The 19,017-nt window shown below is 44.9% G+C and overlaps 1 protein-coding gene across 6 annotated transcripts in view; it reads right to left on the bottom strand.

Moving 5' to 3' along the window:
• The window catches only part of LOC134541497 (dnaJ homolog subfamily C member 17-like), a 210,725-nt gene that overhangs the window by 69,556 nt on the left and 122,152 nt on the right, over positions 1 to 19,017 (bottom strand). The window lies entirely within an intron of this gene.

The raw sequence follows: 19,017 nt of genomic DNA, 5'->3' as shown, positions 1-19,017 counted from the left end.
GAACAATATGTAATGTCACAATTTGGTCACAATAGCGGAAGTCAGCAAGATGACTGACTGTTTACATTTTTTCATTGTACATTTGTACATTTTTACTCTTTCAGCCCATGTAGCAGATTTCGGAACTATTAAATATGCTAGCATAGATGTGAAGTAGAAAGTGATTTTTTTTCCTTTAGTGTAAGGTGTATATGGCAGTTCGTGACAATAGTTATACAACCTTTGGCGTGTGACGTCGGTTGTCGCTTCCCGTTTCGTGCTGGCAGAGAATATGACGTAGTGACTGACGTGATACGCCTGTGGCGAATTTGTGTTAGTTAATTGTTATTTTATTTTCTCGCCTGATCCGGCGTAAACAATATACATTAGCATGCTTGTCTATGGTATGATGGGAAACGTGTTTATTTATTTTTGGTATTTCGTTGATACATGAAAACGTTTGTGGGTGTTATTGACACAATAAATAGTGCATGGTAAATAAAATATCTACTAGTTGGGATTTTGTGGTGTTTATAGTAAAAACACACGGTGAATATCAAAACAAAAACGCCGCGAATCACTGAACTCTAAAGTTTTGTACGGATTATTTTTTATGACACATGAATCTCCAAACATCTTACGTTATTATTTTCATTGTTATAAACAAATGGGTCATCCCTATTACTATGTCCAACAATTACAGTAACAACTAATAATACTGCGAATGAGTGATTTAGCAGCTGTAATTTGTCATATTTGAAGTAAACCACTATCAGAAAAATTAAGATATTAAATGTCAACGAACGCGTAGAACATATTGCAAACCACCACACACACGTACTACTTATACAAATATATTTAGTTGAAAAACAATGGTTCACTCATGTAGCATCATCATACTTATTATTAGTGTTTAAGTTTTTTCAGTTTACTATTTTCTTTCACATTATCTGTCATTTATCATGTGACTGATTTATTTGGGGGTCAGCTTCTGAAATATGTTCTTCATGGAGTGTCAAAAAAACAAGGACTGGAAGCAGTCTCCTATGTGTTGAAGCTTTGTTCAGTTAGTGGCGAGGATTTGCATGGTGTGAACATTCGAGGAACGACAAAATAATTTAATGACTTCTTAAGTTCATTTTTGAATTGGTTCACTTCAAAATGATCAGCGCATATCACACGGTTTCTAAGTTTGTTGTCTGATAGTTCCAGAAGTTTGTCGTAACCACTTTTCAAAATCCATTCAAGACATCTTAAAAAAAATGTCATTAGAACCTGTTTTTATCAATCAATATCAGTAACCACAGTGTACCTACTATGTCATTATTAAAATAACCTTATCAAGTAATACGTACATTAAAATATGCGTACATTGAAGTAAATTACTGCTAAAAATATTATTCTGCCTCAACTTTCAAGATTAAATATTACTTATGCGTAGTGTATTACTAGGTTGTGATGAAATTCTTTCAGTAGGTTAGGAAAATAATCACATCTTATTAAAACGAAAATTATTACACATTTACACGTTTGCAAGATTTTGGTGTTGAAAAACACATATATTGATGCGCCAAACAATATAAGGGGGGAAAAAACCTATTTGTGTTGATATTTGAACCACGCCATTGTTCTCATTTCATTTACACTGATAATGTAAATACTTTCAATTTATTATTGTTAATAATAAAAATCCTAAAATGAAACATTAGCACAATCATTTTCCATTTTTACTACAGTCCTAACGTAATTATCATGACTGTTACATGTTTTTGTGTATTGGTAAATTTGAAAGTATGTAAACGTAATGGGAAAAACGCCAAACAATATTTTATATTTTCATGTTGGATAGGGCACACACTTAAGTGTTCGTTAAACCTTTGTGTTTCTTACATGTGTACGGTTGAAGGTAGAATTTTATTGTTGCAACTTTATACCTAATCGTGAATTTCAGCGTCACAAATTATTTACTTTGCGTTATTTGACGTAAATTACATTGTAAAAAATTACATACACCATACGGCAGGGTCATCATGCGTAACTCATAACAGTTGTGTCTACAAGAGTCATTTTGTTTTGTTTTGCAAGAATTTAATTTCCTCAACATAATAACACACTTCACGTGGAGGTGAACAAGAATAAAATATGTTAATAATTGTCTTGTGAAATCACAGAAAGTATTACTTTTCTCTAATAAATTATTGCTCGAGAAAATCATTTGTTCACATTATATCCCTATGAAGTTTAGTAAACCAAAAAGTTTAAACGGTTTCAAAGGCTAAATTAATTGAGGGCTTTCTTTTTTCAAAGAGAAAAAAATGTTCTATTTACCAATTTGAGCCGTGCTTACGCATGTCTCACCTGTCCGCCGGCTGCTACGTGTCTACTCACGTCTCCTCACTGTCCGCCGGCTGATACGTGACTGCGCTCGCTGTGTGTGTGGTGATTTCCTTCTCACCTCCCCTGCCCCTCCTTGCCTCCCCTCCGCTGGTGTGTGCTCGGTCAAGCCAGTTCAGTCTGGACGGTTCGGGCTAGTTCCCCTCTTCCTTCCCCTCTCCCCTGTGTGCTTACTCCGCCCCTAGTTAACTTGTATATAAACACGCTATTAGCTGTGTCGCTACCTGCAGTCTGCCTTGACGTTTGGTGTGTGCACTTGTGCACTTGGTGACGTCGAAGCCGTGGTCATGGGCGTGAGTAAATTGGAACTTTAACGAAGTTTGTTTGTTTATTGTGTTTGTAGTGGCTTGTTAATTTAGAGTTGTGTTTGTCATTTTTCCTTTTCTTTCGTTGGCCACGTTCTTTATCAGTTGTTCTCCCTTCGCCCATGACCATATGGCTCGCTCGCCGTAAATATTTATAGTGTGTTGTCATTTTGTTTCAAATCTTTGCATAGCTGGTTTGACTGCAGGTCACTGGTTAAAGTAGGCTGTTATAGTTAAAATATCGTTTACCGATTGCGTCACCACCTGACTTTTTGTCTGTATTGTGTAAAGTATTACAAGTTGTATAGTATACCACTTATGTATTATCTTTTAAATCTTTGTTATGCTTGAACATCGGTTCATATATTTGTTATTGTTACTAACGAGAATAAAAAATTAGTCTTGCATTGAACTTGGGCTCTTCTGTAGATGGTGCGCCGAGTTTTTCCCCTACACCTCCTGCATTCTTAAGAAACTTGTTACTTTTACGATCTTTTTCTTTAAGTCATCCTTGGCTGGTTCAGCTTGAAGGATGCTGTGACGTTTTGAACTTACCTTGCGCACAGTATGGTTCAAGCTGCGCCACTCTGCTCCTTAAGAGCAATTATAGCGGAGGTGTAAGGAGTTAGGATCAGGATTTTTATTATTTTTGGTGGTGTGCGCACTCGGGAGACATGGCAACTTCTGCGGCCCCTGTAGGTTGGGTATATACTTTAAAACGTAGTGATCTTATTGATTATTTGAATGAAAATGAAATAGAGTTTGATGAGTCCGAAACAGTGAAAGAATTTAGAGTTAAAATAATAAATCATTTAAGGGCCAATATAGACACTCCCACAGCTCCTTCTTCCGCCTCTACCGAGACTCATGCTCCCTCTAGCCTAGATCAAAAGGTTTTCCTTAATGCTTTAAAGGGATTACCTAGGTTAGAAGGTAGTTCCCCACAACTGGTTCTGTCTCAGCTTCATGAAGCGGCTCGAGTACACAAGTTAAAGTTAGTAGGTGAGTCTGATTTCTTGAAGGCATATTTGGGGAAATGCGGTGATGCCTTCTTACCTTTACTCACGGAAGCGATTACATCTCCGCTTACTTTTAGCGCCTTTAAGGCTAGTGTGGTTTCCCTGGTTTGTCCTCCGCGCATTTTAGAAGCATGTAAACAGGAACTAGTCTACAGGTTTCAAAGACCACAAGAGAGTCTCTCCGATTTTATCAATTCAGTGTCCAGCTATGCCGAGGCTTTAGAGCTAAAATTAACAGAAGCGCAATTAGTTCAGGTCATCCTTAACAATATTTCACCATTGATTTTACAGCATAGTGTCATGTTAACCGCTCCTACAAATATGTTGGAGTTGCGTCGTTGGAGCAGCGAAGTAGACAACAAAATTGTAGCTATGAATAATTATGTAAAACAATTTCCTTCAGTATGTTCTACTCCTTCACCAGCCTCTCCAGGTCCCTCCACCTTTCCAATTGGGCGTCAGTCATCGCGGGGCAGGTTGACTCAGGTCAATGTGGTTACTACTTGTTCATCGGATGGGGTAACTCAACCAGGGATCACGACAGTTAATTCGAGGCCTTTAGGGGCAGTCACCCGAGATTCATCGGTTAGATGCGCCAATTGCAGTCGGTATGGACATATGGCATCATGTTGTACTGAGCCGCTCAGGGACAGCTCTTCTCGAACCTGCTTTCGGTGTAAGAAAGCGGGGCACTATAGGTATCAGTGTCCGGGAAACTGATTGGGGTACCCCGTGAGAGTGGTCGGCGTACCTATCCTTCTTATAACAAGAAAGCCACTTCTGATTCGCGTTTGTTCTTTGTGCCTATCTCTCTGTGTGGTAAAAGCGTTTCGGCTCTTGTTGACTCCGGTTCCACCAATAGCTTGGTTAGTGAGTCATTTTTAGGGCAATTAAGTAGCTCTACCCCAGGTTTGAAAAGTCACATTCAGCATGAGGCTGAGATTAAAATTTGTGTAGCTAGCAATTCCATGGTTGTCTTACACTTCAAGATAGATCGACTGTCGTCGGACTGGCAGTTCCTTGTAGTTCCTGATTTGTCCTACCCCTTCATATTAGGATTAGACTTTTTAGGGCACTCACAGGCAGTCATAGATTTCTCACATCACGAACTTAGATTCGGATATGAACCTAATTTAACATTGAAATTAGAATCCGGTGATCGTAGCGCATTTAAGCTTCTGGTTTCGGATGAAGTCAGTGATGAGGATCAGAAAATGAAGGCCCTAGTAGCCGAGTTTCCGGAAGTCTTTACGTCTCGCATAGGGAGATGTAATGTTGTACCCTACAAATTTCAGTTGAAAGACAACATACCTGTGCGTTCCAAATTTTTTAGGCCCAACCCTCATCTACAGCTTAAAATGAGAGAGATTCTGGATAAGCTTCTTCGAGCAGATGTAATCTCCCCCTCTGTTTCTAATTATAGTACGCCCACCTTTCTGGTAGCCAAGAAGAATGGTATTGATTACCGCCTTGTACATAACTTTATTCCTTTAAACAAGAAAATAATTATGGACAATTTTGGATTACCTACTGTGGAGATGGCTTTGCAGCAGTTAGGCAAAAGTCGCATTTTTTCAGTTATCGATTTAAATGCCAGTTTTCACCAGTGTCAAATTGATCCTACCTGTAGAGGTTTTACTGCCTTTTCCACCCCTTGGGGGCAATTTCAATATAACCGGATTCCCATGGGAGCTTCCTTTGGAAGTCAAGCCTTAAGCCGTGTTCTGGATCACGTGTTGAACGATATCAAATTTAAGTATGCTTTCAATTATTTAGACGATATCATAGTTTATAGTGACAATTTTGATGATCATCTAGTTCATCTACGAGAAGTCTGCACTACCTGATTGAACAGGGTCTTCTTTACTACACCGGTAAAACAGGACGTGCTAGAAAGGTTTTTGTTCCGGTCTCGTTACGACCATTGGTACTTCGTTACTATCACGATGCCTTTTTGGGTAGCCATTTGGGTATGGAAAAGACCTTCAAGAAGATCGCCAACAGTTTTGCTTGGCCTAGCTTACGAGAGGATGTGCGTCAGTATGTTAGGCGTTGTCATGAGTGTCAGGTTTCCAAACCACCTCAAAATAGTAAATTAGGATTATATGATGCTGATCCACCCGTCGCTCCTTGGCATACGGTGCATGTAGATATCTTTGGACCTTTGGTACGTTCTAAATTAGGAAACACTTGTTTGCTTGTTATGGTGGATATATTTTCTAAATTTATTTTTTTGCTTCCCTTGCGTAATTTCAAAGCCTCCTCTATAACCTTAGCATTGCGACGTCAAATTTGGAAGTTTTTTGGTGCACCCTCAGTGATTGTTTCAGATAACGCCACTTATTTTAGATCTTCTGAGTGGAGTGAGATGTGCCTTGAGTGGGCCATCAAACCTGTCTTCAGCAGTGCTTACTTTCCTCAGGGCAACATGTCTGAGAGAGTTAACAAGGTGTTAAAGTCCATTTTCACAGTATACTACCGCCACGACCACACCTTGTGGGATCGTGATCTTGAATTTATCAACATAGCTCTTAATAGTGCTGTACATTCCTCCACAGGTTTCTCACCTTCCGTCCCCTTTTTGGGACGAGAGCTCACCCATCCCCTGTTAAGTATTTGGGGTTTACTCTCCATTGACAGTCCGTTGGAACAGGATGCCATGGAGAAAGTGTTAGATTCAGTAGCATGTAATCTTCAGAAAGCTAGAGAATCTGTTTGCGACAGGTATAACAGTGGTAGGTTAGATCCCCCCTTCACCACTGGAGATATCGTTCTGGCCAGGAATTTTTCTCTCCCTTCTAAAGTTAATCAAGTAGGATCCAAATTTATTCCGCCCTACGTAGGACCTTACGTCATTTCGCGTTTTTTGGGGAGGAACACAGTACTTTTGTCGCAGCAAGGCCGTAGGGTTAAGCATAGAAAATGTCATGTCTCACATTTGAAGCTTTACCATGCGTAACTTTAATAATCTGAAGATAATCTATTGTGCATTACTTATACTTATTTGACTTGTGAGTAGATCTTTATCTTCATTTTTATTGTAAGGTTGTAATATGCTCATGTTTTAAGTTAGTGTTTTGATATAGATAGGTGTTCATATGTCTGAGGGGTAAGCACTCCCGTTGTGTTCTCCCTCCTCACATCCCTCTTCGAGTTTGTTGCAGCGCTTCATCTTTCGCTGGGCCCGCCTTGGAAGGCACTGCAGTTGGGATAGTGTCTTGGCAGCCGAAGCTACTTGGCTCCCTTCATGTGCCTGGAGGGGTTCCGCTCTGGATGGAGCAGTGGAGATTCTGTTTGCTGCCGCAAGGACCGGACTGGTTCGCTGGTGGACGCATCACGACAGCCGGATATCCGCGGACCAGCTCAGACTCCTGCATCTTTTCGTCGAGTGACCTGGGTATCGCCATTTATTATGGACTGGTTAGTTTTTGGCTGCTCCGATGCTCCTCGGCCCGTTATGTGACTACAAGAGGATATCATGTGTTGGTGCCGGACAGAGATGAGTGGGGTATGAACTGACTTCACACACAAGTATTGTTTAGTCAGCTGGACTCTGGGAGTTGCAGAGTTCCTACCGGAAGGCGGAACCCCTGATGGATGGCTGAATTTCTACACATGGACTCTGGACCTGCTGGGTCATATCCTCGTCGGCTACTTCGGTGGATAGAAGTCCTACATCTGCCTAAAGTTCTTCGCCTGGAAGTCTTCGTTAGAGCGGGGGGTTTTATGCCGTGCTTACGCATGTCTCACCTGTCCGCCGGCTGCTACGTGTCTACTCACGTCTCCTCACTGTCCGCCGGCTGATACGTGACTGCGCTCGCTGTGTGTGTGGTGATTTCCTTCTCACCTCCCCTGCCCCTCCTTGCCTCCCCTCCGCTGGTGTGTGCTCGGTCAAGCCAGTTCAGTCTGGACGGTTCGGGCTAGTTCCCCTCTTCCTTCCCCTCTCCCCTGTGTGCTTACTCCGCCCCTAGTTAACTTGTATATAAACACGCTATTAGCTGTGTCGCTACCTGCAGTCTGCCTTGACGTTTGGTGTGTGCACTTGTGCACTTGGTGACGTCGAAGCCGTGGTCATGGGCGTGAGTAAATTGGAACTTTAACGAAGTTTGTTTGTTTATTGTGTTTGTAGTGGCTTGTTAATTTAGAGTTGTGTTTGTCATTTTTCCTTTTCTTTCGTTGGCCACGTTCTTTATCAGTTGTTCTCCCTTCGCCCATGACCATATGGCTCGCTCGCCGTAAATATTTATAGTGTGTTGTCATTTTGTTTCAAATCTTTGCATAGCTGGTTTGACTGCAGGTCACTGGTTAAAGTAGGCTGTTATAGTTAAAATATCGTTTACCGATTGCGTCACCACCTGACTTTTTGTCTGTATTGTGTAAAGTATTACAAGTTGTATAGTATACCACTTATGTATTATCTTTTAAATCTTTGTTATGCTTGAACATCGGTTCATATATTTGTTATTGTTACTAACGAGAATAAAAAATTAGTCTTGCATTGAACTTGGGCTCTTCTGTAGATGGTGCGCCGAGTTTTTCCCCTACACCTCCTGCATTCTTAAGAAACTTGTTACTTTTACGATCTTTTTCTTTAAGTCATCCTTGGCTGGTTCAGCTTGAAGGATGCTGTGACGTTTTGAACTTACCTTGCGCACAGTATGGTTCAAATTTAAGCAATTAACTGTAGCGTCAGCATGCAGGGATTGATATTTTCACCTATCATAATCTTGGCAGTGAATTATAAGCTAAAAGCAACCTCCATTGTTATTCTTCGGAATTTTAATGAACAGTTAAAAGTTATTTATTACTAACTTTTCAAGCTAGTGTTTTACGCTAAGCATTGAAACTAATATGTAGATTTCTTTTTAAATCATGTGAAATCATTCCGAATGATAGGAAAGGAATATAGTAATCTACTTTCGAAAAAAAAAATAGTCTTAAAACTTTTAGGGCATTATTCTATTTAAAGTTAACAGTAACTAACCATATGGTAGGTATTGTTATTAGCTTATAAATGCATCGATTTAATAACCACCCTGTTGTTTGTCATATACACACAATATTTCGATGTGTAAGAAAGTTATGCAAAATACACACTACACCGGCAAAAATATCATGCATGAGACAAATAAGCAATCACCTCAGTTAGCTCTGTTAAAGGGACCGGGAAATGAAATGTGAATGAATAAAATATAAAATCAATGATAAAGGATAAAGTGTGAACCAGGCACTCATTATACTGACGACTACATATTTCAATAACGGACGTCATATCTATTAACTTTTAAGAATAATATAGGGCTACGAATCACAAACCCAGTTAATGAGGAGGAAAATATAAACTGTTCAACAACAATCACATCTCAGTGATAATTAGAGTTTAAAAACACTTACGACTCTTATTTTAAATTGAAACAATGTTCATGTAAACTTAACCTCAGAATTACAATTAATCCGCGGGTTATTTTCTCTGTTTGGTTACCATAAAGCTATGGATATAATAATAATAGCCAAACTTCCCCCCCTTCTTTTTTTTCCTTTCCTACTTGATGATGAAACTAAAAACAGAGAAATTTTTGCATATTATGCGTAGACTATAACCTCACGGAAGCACGTGTCGTATTAAAAACAAACCATTTTAATCATTGAGCGAACCTATTTTACTTTCATAATCACAACCTCTTGGTCCTTGAACTACACTTCTGAAATAGCCTATTAATTAAAAAAAATTACAGTCCTTGTCTTTCATTGGGAAACTGAACGTAGATATACCTGTGGTACTGTTTCTCGTATTAAAACAACCAGTGTAATCACATTTCTTGCCCATTCTGAAATTTGCCATCGTTCCTCGAAAACTAAGAACGCATACATTCAACCGCATCGCACCCGAAACCAAAATCTGAGGAAGGAACTGTGAAATGCTCGCCTGGGCGAAACATTCACTGCAGCTCAAGGTCGTTCAACGGGAGTTTGTGCGTCACAAAACTGTAGGGATGAGAGGTGGGGTAGACGGTGGGTGGAGGACAACGCGTGTTTGTTGGCAGGTGGGGAAGAGGTGTTTGAAAAGTTTGACACTTGTCCGCTAGAGACCACCACAAGTCGATGCCCTAGAGATGGTGGCGATTGCGGCTGTGAATTAACCAACTACCTCAAACCGTATTAGAAATTTTAACCTGGGCTGGCGACTTCTATACAGTATATATATTCAAAGGTAGGACTGTCGTGAGGCATGCCAGACGTAAGCAGTTAGTCCTATCTCAAACGACATAAAGATAAAGAAAGCTGGACTCGGGCGCTGCCGCTGTGTTGATGTGGAGTGTTGTCGGTGAAGAGGGGAAGTGAAGGAGGAAGGGAAGTGGGTCAAGGATTCTAACACTCCTTTGTCTGGTTGGCTGGCTAGCTGGCAGGAGGGAGGTTAAGCCACGCCTCTGCCTCTCCCCCTCCTGCCAAAGCGCTGCCTCTGCCTCTCTCTCCCCCCCTGCCTAGTCGTTGCCTCTCTCTCCCTCCTGCCGCGTCAGTCTCAGGCTGGCACTCGGGCGAGCAGGTCGCGTTTTTTTTTGAGCTCTTCGTTCGAGGAAAACGACAGGAGGCGGGGTTGAGTTGGCAAGCCATCTCCCCCTCCCCTCTTCTACACCCAGAGAACACAGAACAAAGAAGACAAGTGAAAGAGTAAGTGAGTAAGTCTGCGTGCCCGCAGCTGCGGCCCACGCGCGCACTTTTCCCCCGCACTCTATGTTACCTGTCCCAGGTACCTGGAGGAATGCGGGTACTACTGAACCATGCTCGGCCGCTGGCCACTGAGAGTGCGCCAGACGATCAAAGCGCATCTTCCAACAACGAGACTATGGGTGAGAAGTCCCTAAGCGACTCCTCACCACAAGCCTCAGGTTCATGTCCAACACCTGCCCTGTCGCAGTGCGAGGTTGAGCAATCGCTCCTCGGAGGGGCTCTCTCCACGTCACTGCCGAGCACGGGCTCCAAGTCCTCCGACCATGCTAGCCATGTGGAGCAGACGGCCACTACAGTGAGCGGAATAGCTTCCCACTCTGTCAAACCCGCCTCTCCAGCGAGCCTCGCTGAGGGGGTCGTAAATCAGTCCCAAACTGCCGCAGGGCCTACAGCAGACAATGCAACCCTGCCTACTGAGCCTCCCAGTGGGTCAGGGCTCGGTAACATGCCTCCCCCTGGCACCAAGCAGTGGCAGGCTGGCTCGTCCCAGGCAGACCCTGAGGGCGAGTTCATCCTAGTCACAAGGAGGGGCCGCAAGCGAACCAAACTAGAAGCCGATGTTGCTAACCAGCAGGCTACACCCCAACCACAGCAGCCTACCACGACTGCCCCTAGGCGCACCACCCGATCCAGAAAGTGGCACGAGATAAAGGACGCAAACCTTTACCTGCAGCTCGAAAGAGCTTGCAAAGAGCTGTGGGCGCCGACTACTTGATCGGATACACCAGGGGCAAAATATTGCGCCTAAAATTCACAGACGTCGCGGATCCTGCAAAAATCTGCGACCTAGTGAGAGAGCGGAACATCGCGGCTCACTGGTACTCATCCGACCGAGACAAGCCCATCAAGGTGTGCGTCCGAGATGTCCCACCCTCCATGCCGTGCGCTGACTTGCTCCGCGCCTTTGTGGACAAGAAAGTACCCGCCACCGGATGCGAGCAACTCCATCAGGCACGAGAGGAACAGGGTTCAGGCAGGCGCACGCTGCAGAGCACAGCGGTGTTTATAGTATCACTGGCACCGGGCACACCTGTGGATCACATGTTCTCCTGGACGCACATTGGCAACACACGTTGCAGCATAGTGCCCTACCGCCCCAGGACACCGGTGATAGCCCAGTGCCATCGGTGCCAGGAATACAAGCACACACGCATTAATTGTAACCATCCGCCTCGCTGTGTGAAATGCGGTAAGGAACATCTCTCCAAGGATTGTGTGAAAGATGCCGCCACGCCACCGACGTGCTGCCTGTGCGGGGGGCCGCACACGGCCAACTACAAGCAGTGCCCGGAGTACCTGCGGCTCCTGCGAGAGGCCACGGGTGGGACTCTAACCCAGGTCCCACAGACCACGGAGCAAGGAGCGCGCGCGCGAGGAGAGGGTTCCACCGAAAGGACAGGGCCGGCGATGGGGGGTGCGGGGACACAGCAACAGTCGGCCCCGAGGCCCCTTGCCCCTCGCCAGGGCACATTGGGGGCGAAGCCGCAATCACAATTACAGAAACAGGCCCCTGCACTTGCTGTAAAGCGGACTATGGTGCTCTCAGGGGCGGGGGGAGGGGCAGGACGATTGGCCAAGGTCGGCCACGAGCATGCTGCCCCCAGCACTTCAACACTAACTCCAGCGAGTCATCATAAGCCCACCCCCCCCCCCCCCCACGCCAACCATTCCCGGGCAGAGAGAGCGCATGTGGCCGGAATTTCCGCCTCCCTCGACACCATTAGAGCCTCGCTCAGCAGTGCAGGTAGTGCAGGACCAACAATCTCCTTCGCCGGCGCAACAATACACACGCCCAGCCACGGCAACCAATTCTACTCCATCTGCCGCACTTCAAGGCACCAACGATTCCGCAATGTGTGTGGGGCACCCGCAGCTGAAAAATACGACAACCAACAAAGACAAAGGCTCAGCTTCCCTGGGAGAGCTGTTCTCCTTCCTACAGGAAATGGACCTCCCCAGGATGCTGGCAATATTCACTCCCCATCTGATACGCTTGCGCTCTGTCTCTGACCCAGTCCTGCGAAAGATGGCATTCTTACACGCCATGTCAGAATACATATCGTAACTCTCATGGCGGACACGACGGACTAGACTGACGAGACCTTCAACATCCTGTATTGGAACGCGAATGGACTGAGACGACAGACCACCGAGTTCAGTCAAATGCTCATAACTTATGGCATATCAATCGCCTTGATAAATGAGACTACCTACTCCACTCAGCGACTGAGCGTCCCTGGCTACACTATCTACAGAGACGACTCAGGTCGCGGCACGGCCATGCTCATCAAGCACGGTCTCTAACATTATCCCGTTACTTTTACTAACCTACAAACACTGGAGAGCCTCGCGGTTGTGTTACCAACACGGGCGGGAGACTTACTAGTGGCTGCGGTCTATAGGTCCCCGAGTAAGCGCTTTTATGAAGACGATCTTGACATGGTCGCAGGTCACTGCCCTTACTTTTTCATGGCAGGTGACTTAAACGCAAAGCACTCTGACTGGCACTCGCGAGTCACTAACCCAGCTGGTAGGAGACTGGCGACATACGCGGCGGACAAAACGTACCTTGTTCGTGCCCCGGAGCTCCCAACGCACTTTCCTTATACAGGTGGACCGGGGGATGTTTTGGACATTGGTGTTACAAACGACCCACGCCACCACTTCACACTGACTTCATTGAACGAGCTGGACTCTGACCACAACCCTGTGCTGTGTGAAATGCAACTCTGTGCAGACGCACAGCCCAGGGCAGAAATAAAATACTCTGTGACAAACTGGACAGAATACAGAGACACACTAGAAGAAACATTGTTCCCAGACACAGAACTTGTGACCACTGACGACGTTGATGCGGCTGTAGGGTGTTTCACAACCACATTACACACAGCAGCACGGGACGCGACCACACGCCTCACCCGGCGCGAAGTACAGCGAGCAGAGTACCCTGATATTGACTACTTGATAGCAACCAAGAACGCGGCACGGCACGAATACCAGCGCACCCATGCACCGGCCGCAAAAATTGAATACAACAGACTCAAAACCAGGCTGAGGCGTATAACACAGCGGCTTAAGATCAAACAGTGGGAATCACATGTCCAGGAGGCAGAGTGGACTGACTCACGAATGTGGAAACTGACTAGCACACTGCGCGGCGCCAAGGTACGGCGTGTCATCCCGGCAATCCACGGCGTGCATGGCATGGCATACACGGCCGAAGACAAGCCAGAGGCTATAGCAGAAACACTTGAACGCCAGTTTGAGCCAAACGAGGTCCCGCAGGATGACGACTTCACGGACGAGGTGGAGCGCACCGTGCACCGCCATCTCCGTGGGATAGTCGCGCAGGAACTCGAACCCTTAGAGCATGTGACAGACGCCGAAGTTAGGCGGGTAATTCGTGACCTCCCAGCGCAACGGGCCCCAGGGGCAGATCGAGTCTCTAACCTAATGCTTAAGAACATGCCGCCCTGTGCGAGAGAATTCTTGGCCCGAGTACTGACTGCGATTCTGCATACTGGGGTATTCCCGCAAGCGTGGAAAGAGGCTCATGTAATTACCCTGCCAAAACCAGGTAAATATCCGATTTTCCCAAAGAACCGCCGACCAATTAGCTTGCTGAGCTCGCTCAGTAAGCTGGCTGAGAAAGTGATATTGATTCGTCTGTCAGCGCATGCCATTGCCCTCGGGGTGCTCCCGGATTACCAGTATGGCTTCCGGGAGGCACACTCCACGACACACCCTCTGACGCGGATGGTCGAGTCGGCCACAGGTGCCTTCAACGCCCGGGAGCATATGATGGCAGTGTTCCTGGACGTGGAAAAGGCATTTGACAAAGTATGGCATAAGGGACTCTTTTTCAAACTCATCAACCTCCATTTTCCACCCCACTACATTCTCCTCGTGTCTAGCTTTCTGGCCGGCCGGACATTCCGAGTCAAGGTGGAGGGTAAGCTGTCTCGGCCACGGCCTATCATAAGCGGAGTGCCGCAGGGGGCACGCCTCAGCCCATTTCTGTATTGTTTGTATGTAGCCGAGATCCCCACAGCGCCGGATGTGCGCGTCCAGCTCTTGGTGGACGACACTGCGCTGTGGACCACAGGCGCAAACATCGAGCAGGTGCAGGAGCGACTACAAGGGTACCTGCAAACCTTCGAGTGGTGGTTGGAGCGTTAGCGGATCAAGGCCAACGCCGATAAGTCGGCAGCCATCATCTTCACTCGCCGCAGGCCGGAGCCCCCACTGCCTCTAGAACTTTTCGAAACGCCCATTCCTTTTGCCGCAACAGCAAAATATCTAGGCTTAAATTTTGATTCCCGCCTGACATGGCAGCACCACATAGTCAATAGAGTGGCTGAATGCAAAAAGAGAGTAGGGGCACTCTATTCGCTGTTCAAGGGGCGAGTGCTGCCAGACAGGACCAAGCTCTGCATATACAAAGCAGTTGTTCTGCCCGCGATGTTGTATGCAGTTGAGGTGTGGGGTTACGCAGCCCGTCGAACAATACAGAGGTTACAGGTAGCGCAGAACCAGGCACTATGATTGATGACAGGCATGGACAGGTATACTCGTATTACAACTCTTCAAAGGCTCACCAGAATGTATCTCATTTCACAAATCATCTCCTCACGCAACATCAAGTTCTATGACACTACTGGGGCACACGGAAACGCCCTAATTCGCGAACTGGGCAGCTACGATCCGGAGGAGGTCGTTAGCTACAAACGCCCTCGGCTCACAACACCCTGAACAAATCGCAGAGAGAGCTGTGGCCAGCCTGGTCTGCTGGCCGCGCACGGATCCCGGTGGCGGGACCCACGGCGGGAGTCGAAAGAAACACCCCAGACATCAGAGTCAACCCCGCACTCACGCTTTAGAGGGGAAAGTGGGTAGTAACACCACCGACCCACAGCATGCTCCACCTCAGGGCAAAAACAGCGTGCCACTGGGGGATGACCCAGCACCCCGGGAACAACAGTGTGCACCCACTAGGGCCTCGACCCAGGTCCACGTAGAGGCTGCACGGTCGAGAAATGCCCAAACCAGCAGTCGGCGCAGGCAGGCGCTGCGCTTAGCGCGCTGCGGCTGTACTGTCAGCCGCCTGCACCTGGGAATGCTCACAGGTGCGGGAGATCCTCCAGGGTACAAAGCAGACAGCCGGAAGGAGGGAGCAGCTGGGGTCACCGGTAAGAACCCAGGACCCTGCAAACCAAGCAACGAGAGCAGGGGGAGGACGGACAGGGGTGCAGACTCTCTCCCGCCTGACGAGAACCTGACCGCGCGACTGCGTGGACCAGCGGACGAGATCACGCGATTAGTCCATGTGCATAAACAACACATGGCTAATAAGCTTCTTGAGGTGAGCCAGGACTTCCAGTGGCGGCCTCCGAAGGAAGAGAGCTTTCTGGGGACCGTCTGGGGCTGGACTGTCGCCCCGAGGAGTGTACTCATACAACATTTCACCCAGGTCTACCATTCATTGCGAACAAGTTCCACAAAAATCACAGTCACCACCAACATACACCATCCTATAACTTATCTAACTGTTCGTTTACCCAATACGAACAGAAACCATAGCCAGCTAACAACCTATACACCCGAAATAAAGAGCGCAGGGCATGCAGCCCGCTGAAACTTTCTCCGCTGGGATTCGAACCCACGAACCCAAATCACACAACATTCTCCCACCGTGCTCCTGAAATCGCACAGCACGGGTTCGAGTCCCTACTGCAACCCCGTCAAACCACCCAACTCACAAACACCTCAGGGCCACCAAACATCCGTTATCTACATCACCATTCAAACCTAATATCTATTTTCACAACTAGAGGTAGTGGGCGGCAATCCGCGGCCTGTAACTCTACGCGGGCCCGCGGTTCAATGCCCGGATCTGGCATTCGGACCTCGAGGCCCGCAATGGCTATGATGACAGTACAGTTGTAGCTTACCCTGCGGCGGTATTGCCTGATTAAGCAACAAGTCTGAGCCTCCTGCCGCGTCGCTGCCGCCCCCGCCCTACCTCATTCGAACAAAGACGCACGACTTAAAGAGAAAAATCTATTTTTTCCTCCAAATTCGCGTATAGGCCCCCTACCCTTTTTTGGAGTCGAAAATTTGGGGAAAAAAGGGGGGCCTTTATGCGAGTAAATACGGTATGTGTTATAAAATATATCATTAGCAAAAAAATCATTAAATATCTATTTACAGATCAATGTTATTAAATACATTTACTATCTACCTACCTAGACTGTCAAATTAACATATACATAAGTATATATATTTTCTATTTCCTACCAGTATGTTAAAAAAAATCAATTAATAAATCACAATTATGACACAAAAATGTAAACGCTACATTAAATAGATCAGTTGTATTAGTGATACTGCTGGCCCAATATCCAAAAACCTGATACCGATACCGATTCAGATATTTCCAAATTTACCGATCCGATACCCGATACCCGATATTCCGATAATAGGCCTATCTCATTTCTAACACTGATTCTATAAAATTGTGGTTCTGGAGAACTGTTAGAGACAATAATGAAAAATGTTAAATATTAATAAAACATACTTATGTGAATGTATTTTATTTTTATTAATTGTAAAATATTGTAAATTCACATTAAATGAAAGCTAATAATGAAATTATCATAATAACCTACAAATAAGCTCTCTAAATTCAAGGTCTTAAAAAATTAAATTGTTTTTCAAGGCCAGATAAGCAATATTCTGGTGTATGTATTACCTACAGTATGCAAAAAACATATTCTAACTGCTAGGAAACAAATTTCAGATTTTTGTGGGGAAATGTTAGCATTTTCAGGTGAAACGCGATTCGGTTTTTTGGTACAAATTCCACCTGCAGAGCTAAACAATCTTTCAGAATGAATTGAGGCAGGTGGAAAGTCAAAATATATTCTGGCTAACAATTTCAGTCTCGGAAAGGTAGCCAGTGGGCTGTCATTCCATTGTTCAAGTGTATCACTCCATTTATTGGTGTGAAAACACGTTAAAAATACATGAAAAGTAATTTCAATACAACTTTGAAACGTACTGCAGATTTTATAAAACCACACATCTTTATTTATGTTGTTAGCAATGCACTCAATATAGCCAACATACATAATACCTTTGTTGCAACTTGCCCTACTTAAACACTGTTCATATTTTAGCTTTTGTAAAACTTACGTAACGTCTTTGTATAGAACGGGAAGCGTACAATGTACAATCTGTATTGCACAGACCTGAACAAGCCCGAATATCTACCTTCGGCCAACGTCGGCATTAAAATGATTTGACAGTATTTTTAATGTAGCTATACTAACCTAACATAGCCAACCATTCACAATTTTGTAAAGCAATAAACAAAATAACTGACGAAGTTGGCCGAAGGTGGATATTCGGGCTTGTTCGGGTCTGTGCAATACAGAATGTACATCATAGGCTCTTCGTATAGAACAGCAGTTGGCGACCATGAAACGACACGGAAAGAAAATGCCTGTTATATCAAGCAGCAGTTTAAACCATGATAAATTGATGCTGTTATAGATGGGTTGCTCACTCTAACTATACCACTTTGAAAATAAGTTTACAATTTTGTATGATTTAAAGTTAAAAATAACATTTACTCAAAATAGTAATAGCATTGTAAGAATGCTCAATGCTTTCATTATAAAGTAAACATTGCCATCAAATGTACACACCAATATTTAATGGTTTATGCTTGTTGTAATTTATTAATTATAACCCCCTTTTGTACCTACTTCTATGTTGACCATGCATTGAACTGAAAGTAGAAAAAAAAATTGAAATTGCTGCAAGAAAATGTATAAATAGTAAGAGTAATTAAAAATTTTCGTAATAAACACAAACTGATTTTTTGACATAAAAATCAACAAAAAGAAGACATTGTTGGTGAAATGAGCCATAAGTAGTATATAATAGTTCCTCCAGCGCCAGGCGTCAGGCTGTGGTGCCTGTGGTGCCGACCGCCATCTTGGATTGTGACGTCACGGCGGCCATCTTGGATGACCTTGACCTTGACCTTTGATCTTGACCCCGGCGGCCATTTTGGATCCGCCATCTTGGATGACGTCATTTTGTTTTCTCGAACTTTCCGCAATTTTGTTTTCCGCCATTTTTAATTATGACGTCACCGTTGCATTTTCCGTTACGTCCGCCATCTTTAACTTTTTTATTTATTATCAGATTTTAATGAAATTTTTTTTAAAAATTATAAAAAAATCCAATTAATAAAATTTTAATATATTTTCTTTAAAAAAAACGTACTTTTTAGACACGGAGTTCGGAGTCCTCGGTTCGAACCCGACGGGTGCAAAAAAAAATTTAAAAATGGCGACAGGCTCCTTCCCCCGTGGTGGCTGTAGGCAGACTGACTTACCCCCACCACTTTTTTTCATAGCACATATATCTTCTTCCCCCCACCTCCATCGAACCCATTTTTTTTTTCATTATTTATTTTATCGTAAAAAAAACTACTGTTGCTGTTCCCCCACCCCTACAAGAAAAAAAAAGTTCACCCCTCCATCTCTCTTTACCGTCATTCCCACCCCTACCCTCCTCCC

Source organism: Bacillus rossius (assembly GCF_032445375.1).
Source record: "Bacillus rossius redtenbacheri isolate Brsri chromosome 4 unlocalized genomic scaffold, Brsri_v3 Brsri_v3_scf4_1, whole genome shotgun sequence".
In the NCBI taxonomy this organism is placed as follows: domain Eukaryota; kingdom Metazoa; phylum Arthropoda; class Insecta; order Phasmatodea; family Bacillidae; genus Bacillus; species Bacillus rossius.
The sequence above is the reverse complement of the archived record's forward strand: the minus strand, read 5'-3'. Positions and strand labels throughout refer to the sequence as shown.